Consider the following 6,115-nt stretch of genomic DNA (forward strand, 5'->3'; position numbering starts at 1 on the left):
TTTTTTTTTTTTTTTTTTTTGGTACTGGGGATTGAACTTGGGTCCTTGTGCTTGCAAGGCAGGTGGTAGAACCACTGAGCTAAATCTCCAAGCCTTTACTGTTAATTTTTTTTAAAAAATGTAAACATTCACTGTGCCCTTTGGTTACACCTTACATGTCCATCCTGTGTTTAAGTGGGACATTTTGTAATTCAGTGTTGCTGTCTCCAGCCATTCCTCTGACTGCTTGGTTCACCATTTCCTTCATATCAGGAAGCTGTTAGAATGAAAGGTTAATGTACAACTTCTAGTCTGACATCAGTGTGTGTCACTTCCTCTAGACAGACAGCATTGACCCACAGCTTCCTTTCCACCCCCTGTAACTTATATACGATCACAGGAAGTAAAATGATCAATGTTGAGTAGGATCAGGTCCTTTCTTGTGGTGGGTCTGACCTCCAGGTTCTCATGGTATCATCAAACCAGCAGAATCACTGAATACTGGCTTTATGAGTCCATCCTGTAACACATTGTTCAGTGTGGGGTCTAGAAATTATTTTACAGGAGTCAGTTCTGACACAGGCTTAAATGGGTTCACATCCATGCCAAAGAGCAATTTTCTCACTCATTTGCTCACCTACACCTTCTCCTGTCTTTGACAATACACTTCCCTAAATAGCCAGTGAGAATATTAGCCATAGCGCAGACAGTAGCTACCCTGTACGTGTGTCTCTTTCTAATCAAGGGTTTTATTCAATGATCTGATCTTCTTCATTGGGGTCCTTGGTATCTTATAATATGTGACCCCTTCTGTTATCTGTGGAAATTTTCCTAGAAGAACAACTCATCTACCATCTCAGCCCCCAAATGTTTCTTAGACTTGTGTGGGCCCTTCCCAAACCAGAAACACTAACATTACACACATCCTAAGAATGCAAATCAGAAAAGTTAACCACAAAAGAAATTGCTAAAGTTCTTTAAAATAAACAGGAAAGAAGGATGTTATGGTGGCAATTGAAACAAAACAAAACCATATTCAAAGAAAATCAAAGAAGCAGATACAAGCAATGTGTAGGAAATACCTGTAAAGTGTATTAGGGTCTCCATCGAGGGCTGTGCTAGAGAAAAGGAGCAAAGGAAAGAGAGATGGTTCCTTTACTCATGTCTTGGGGAAACTCTACTATGGCAGAGTGAAACAGCCTCAAGAACACATAACACTAATAACTCATACTTTTCAGTGTAAAAAAGAACTTCATGCTCTTTCCCTCAGTTAATCTTCACAACAACTCTATGTGGTATTTTTTATTCCTGTTCTTGCTAGTGTGAGAGGAGAAATATCTGCTGGGTGATTTCTAAGCATCACTGGCCTAACCCAGACCAGGCTGCCCCTGCTGTGAAGGCCACAGGGAGAGGGGGAGTGGCTTATGTTCCACATTGATTGCTTCTCTCTCTACTCTGAAGTTGAGCCTTGGCTGCTCTACTCCTGGGTCACCACTTGGATTTCCAGGAACTGTACCCTCTGGATGTGACACTCATGACTCCTGCCACCCCGATGGGAAGCAGGTGCACTTGGAATTATTCTATGCGGAGTGTGTTACCACTCTGCTTATCGCATTGCTTTTTATTTCACACTCTGCTAGCACCGATACAGTAACAAGCCTGAAAGGCTGTACTGAAGGTCAGAGTAAATAGTATCGAATGTTACATTGGAGTTAACAATTAGATGTTAATACATGTACTGAAAAAGACTGGAACGTTGATGAAATAAATGGAAACATATCACATATTCATGATTTAGAAATAGTTATATAAAATACTACTACTTCCAATGCTAGCTTGCAGAGTCATTGCAGTCCCTATCAAAGTTCCGATCGTATTTTTTACAGAAAGAGAGAATCCTAAAATTCACATGGGACCACAAAATCTCCCAAATAGCCAAAGAAATCTCAGGTAAGTGAAGCAAAGCTGAAGGTATTATATTTCCTGATTTCAAATTATATTACAAAGCTATAGTAACCAAAAGTTTGGTAAAGGCATAAAAAATAGACACACAGACCAATGGAACATAGTAGAAAGCCCCAAATAAATACACGCACATACTATCAACTAACTTTTAAGAATACCAAGAATCCAAAATGAACAAAGTATAGCATTTTAATAAATGATAGTGGACAAATTGGATATTTACATGCAAACAACTGAGATTGAACCCCTATCTTCTACTGTACACTTTAATCAACTGAAGCTAGATTAAAGGCTTTAACCGAAGATCTGAAACTATAAATCTACTAGTTTCTGGAAAGTCTCCTTTCCTGAGTGCTTACAAATCATTTTTAACATTGAATCACTACATTAAGTTTTCACGTTTTTGATATATCTTGGGTAAAAATACTGTTGGCATTTTTGATTTAATGGCTGCCCACATTACAGTATTAATTTGTTACTACCTCCATAGCAAGACTGAAAAATATATTAAACTCTGCCTATTCTTTCCAATGCTGATGATTTTAACATTTCTTTGAAAAATTATAATAGCCAGTATTCATTGAGAATTTACCACATGTAAGGTATCACACCAAACACTTTATGTAAATATCTAATTCCCATAAAAGTTCCGAGGTTTAGAGTTCACGCCCCCTTCGCCCTTCCCAAAGCCTTATGAGTTCAAAGACAAGAGCTTTTGAAAGAAGATCGGCTTTTGAGCTGCTGTAGCTGACTAGCTGTTAGGAGGTGGGGTCTGCGCAGAACAGGCGAGTCACTGGCAGCCTGAGCTGGGGGTGTCTCCCTCCGCCCTTCTCCCTTCATTTACTGCTTCCCGGTTGCCATGAGGTGAGCAGCCTTTCCTCTTAGCCTTCATCTAATCCTCTAACTTCAGAGCATACAAGCATATCTTCTCCCCACTCCGGCTTTATTTATGAATGATAGAACTGTATATCTCCAAGGTATATAATGTGATATTTTGATATACATTGTGGAACTACTACCATGACCAAGATTAACATAATTTATATGATACCAAACAAACATTTCCACTATTTCAGCTCTACTTTTTAAACAAATTTCAAGTATGTAATATATTATTAAGTCTAGGAATACGGTCTGCACTAGGTCTCTAGAATTTACTCATCTCATAATGTAAGATTGTATCATTCACCCGATTTTCCCACACTCTTACCCACCCACCAACAACCAGCTCCTGGTAACCACCATTCTATTCTCTGTTTCTAGGTTCAATTGTTTTTTTTTAACTGCAAATTAGAGCTTCTAGTCCAAGAGAAAGGATTGAAGATTTTTGTTTATCCTTTTCCTACCTCAGGCACCCTTGCAATGAAAACAAACAAACAAAAAAGCTAAAAATTCATTTGCTGCCATAAAAACAGAAAGACTGGAAATAAAAGCCTCAGATAGGTTGCAGCACATAGCTGTAGACGAGATGCAAAGTAGGTGGAGAAATATCGGTGGGTGTAACAGACTTGAGGGGAAAACTGAGCCTTTGCAGAACTCTGGACGGGCTCTTAAGAGTTGCCCTGAAATGGCCTGGAATATGCGAAAGTGGGAAAACCTGGATTTGGAAGTTGACTTTGCTTTGCCTTTCTCTCCTCCTATATCGACAAAGACAAGAGGATTTTATTTACAACATGGGATACTAGAAGACAACAGGACGTTGTTGAACGTCCTCAGGAAGCTCCCAGTTCTGACAAACTACCAGTTAAATGTGAGGATGAGATAAAGACAAAGCTCAGAACACCGCTGCCAATGCCTTTTTTTCCCACAGGAAATTCCTGGAAGGTTCAAAAGAAGACAGGAAAAGGCGGTTCGGCCTCCAGGAGAAGGTCAGTGTGGAGGCACTGGGGACCTGGCCTGAGCGTGGGTACTACCCTGCGGGCGGGCGCGGAGGATGCTCTTCTGCAGCAGCCGGCGGACTCGGAGCTCAAGGAAGACTGTGCGTCTGAGCTGCGGGTTCACTTGGCCAGGTCCCTCCCTCTGCCCTCCAGTGTGAATGGACGCCGCTTTGACCTGGTCATGTTTGTGCTTGACCTTCACAGTGCAGCTTTCAGACCGTGGAGAAGTCCCTGCGCTGTGTGGACGCCGGCTTCTTCCCGGGCAAGGTGTCCTTCCTGGCCCCGGGGGCTGGGTGGGACCCCTCTGCAGTGTACCCCAGAACGAGGTCAAGAAGCTGGCTCACACCTATCCAAGCCCCTGCTCGTCTGTGACCTGGAGGTGGACGGGCTCCGAGGCAGCGTGGTGCAGCGCCTGGTGGGTGCGCTGCAGATCTGCTCCCCTCCGCTGCTGGTGAGGGCAGGTAGGGCATGGCAGGCCCGGCCAGCTCCCGCCCTCCTGTCCCACATTCTCCGCTCGCTCTGCCGGAGCCTGCGTCCTCATCTTGTGACGCCACATGGCCACTCGGGGTTTCACTAGAACAAAAGGCTGGTGGCTAAAAATGTTCCGAAAATCACTGGTCTCATTCAACACCTTGACTCTGCAGGTGAGGAAAATGACTCAGAACGATGGGGTTGGGGGGCTGTGCTCTGGGCTCTGGGAGCCGACTGCAGCCCCACATCCTGGCTGTGATCTTCTGGGAGCCTCCGTTTCCCCAGGTATAAATAGAGATGGCCTGCTCCACGACCGTGTCACACTGTGAGGGTTGAATGAAGTGATGAGAGTTCTCCGAGGCTGTGCTCCTCCCTACAAATAAAGAAAGAAAAGAAAACAGAAAAAGAAGTGGATACCAGAATAAAGAGGCCAATCCAAGAGAGTAAGGAAGGAAAATGGCAAGATGACAGCTACTCATCAAGGCTAGGGGACAGTCACTTGAAAGAGCAGGAGAGTCCATGAGAGATGGGACTGGAGCCAGGGAGGGCATCACAGAGTCAATGGAATCTGTAAGACAGAGGCCCAAAGATGCCCAAAGACCTTCGGGATGTGGAAAAGGTCCACAGTACCAAGAGGGAGAATTGGAAGAAACTGAAGGGCAAAAAATTGTGCAAATAAATGTGACCCAAACACATCATTCCAGTTCCATGGAATTCAATTACTCGGCTCTGCAGGGGATAATATTTGTATGGTCACGACAATGACAATACTGATGACATTTAAATTTGGGAATCAAGCTATAAATGTGACATTGAAAATTCATTATCCTTAACAGAATAGAATTTAAATATGGTTTGTCTGTCATCCTGGGATGTAGAAGTAAAATGCAAAATAATAGAAAGTGGCAAGACAGGTGTATTAGCAATAAACCTTACAAGTTAACTAACGGAGGAACTAAATAGAATAGTTAACTATTGTAGAGTCTGGGATGGCATTGGGGGTAGTATGAGCTCAATTCTCATCTATCTCAGCAAGGACTTAATAGTGTAAGATGAGTATCCAGAGAGATAATGTTGTAAGCAGTGACTAGTTCTTCATATGCAGCCCTTCTTTTCAGATGTAAAAGACACATCTGGTAACCTGAGGCAGAAAGATTCTCATTCTCTGTTATTGAGACAGAGCAGAAATGTGTGCCACAAGTGAGGTGTAAGCGTCGGTGTTCTTTACACAGACAGTCAACGCTGGGTCGCTTGCCCAAGCCAGCACAGAGAGAGAAATGAGGGCCTTTGATGAGCTATAGCTGAGAATCAACTGGAAGCACCCAGGTATAGAAGTGGAAGTATTACCATCCAAGACAAGTGGGACCCAGCCTCAGAGGAGAATTTGGGAGGTTGGGGGAAAACATAAATAAAAGCTAAGTGTAACATAGAAAGCGCGATGTAGTCACGAGAGAAATGTAACTTATAGGTTTGGACTAGTTTTAACCTTTCTCCCTCTTATTTGTTCTGTGACCTTGGACAAGCTACTTAACCCAATCTCTGTGAGTCTCAGTTTCCTCATCTCTAAAACAGGGATGATGCTGCAGACTTCATGGGGTTGTTATAAGGATTAAAGGAAGTAAAGAATGTAGAGAACTTAGCATCATAACGGCACAAAAGTGGTATTTAATGGCTACTCCTGTTCTCCTCCTCTTCTTCTTCTTCTTCTTCTTCTTCTTCTTCTTCTTCTTCTTCTTCTTCTTCTTCTTCTTCTTCTTCTTCTTCTTCTTCTTCTTCTTCTTCTTCTTCTTCTTCTTCTTCTTCTTCTTCTTCTTCTTCTTCTT

At 42.8% G+C, this 6,115-nt stretch overlaps 1 pseudogene; it reads left to right on the forward strand.

Moving 5' to 3' along the window:
- Positions 1 to 4,398, forward strand: part of LOC104859645 — a 6,082-nt pseudogene extending 1,684 nt beyond the window's left edge.
- Positions 4,399 to 6,115: the final 1,717 nt, after the last annotated feature.

The sequence above is a fragment of the Fukomys damarensis genome, unplaced genomic scaffold (genome assembly GCF_012274545.1).
Source record: "Fukomys damarensis isolate Sample0158 unplaced genomic scaffold, DMR_v1.0_HiC HiC_scaffold_13, whole genome shotgun sequence".
NCBI lineage: Eukaryota > Metazoa > Chordata > Mammalia > Rodentia > Bathyergidae > Fukomys > Fukomys damarensis.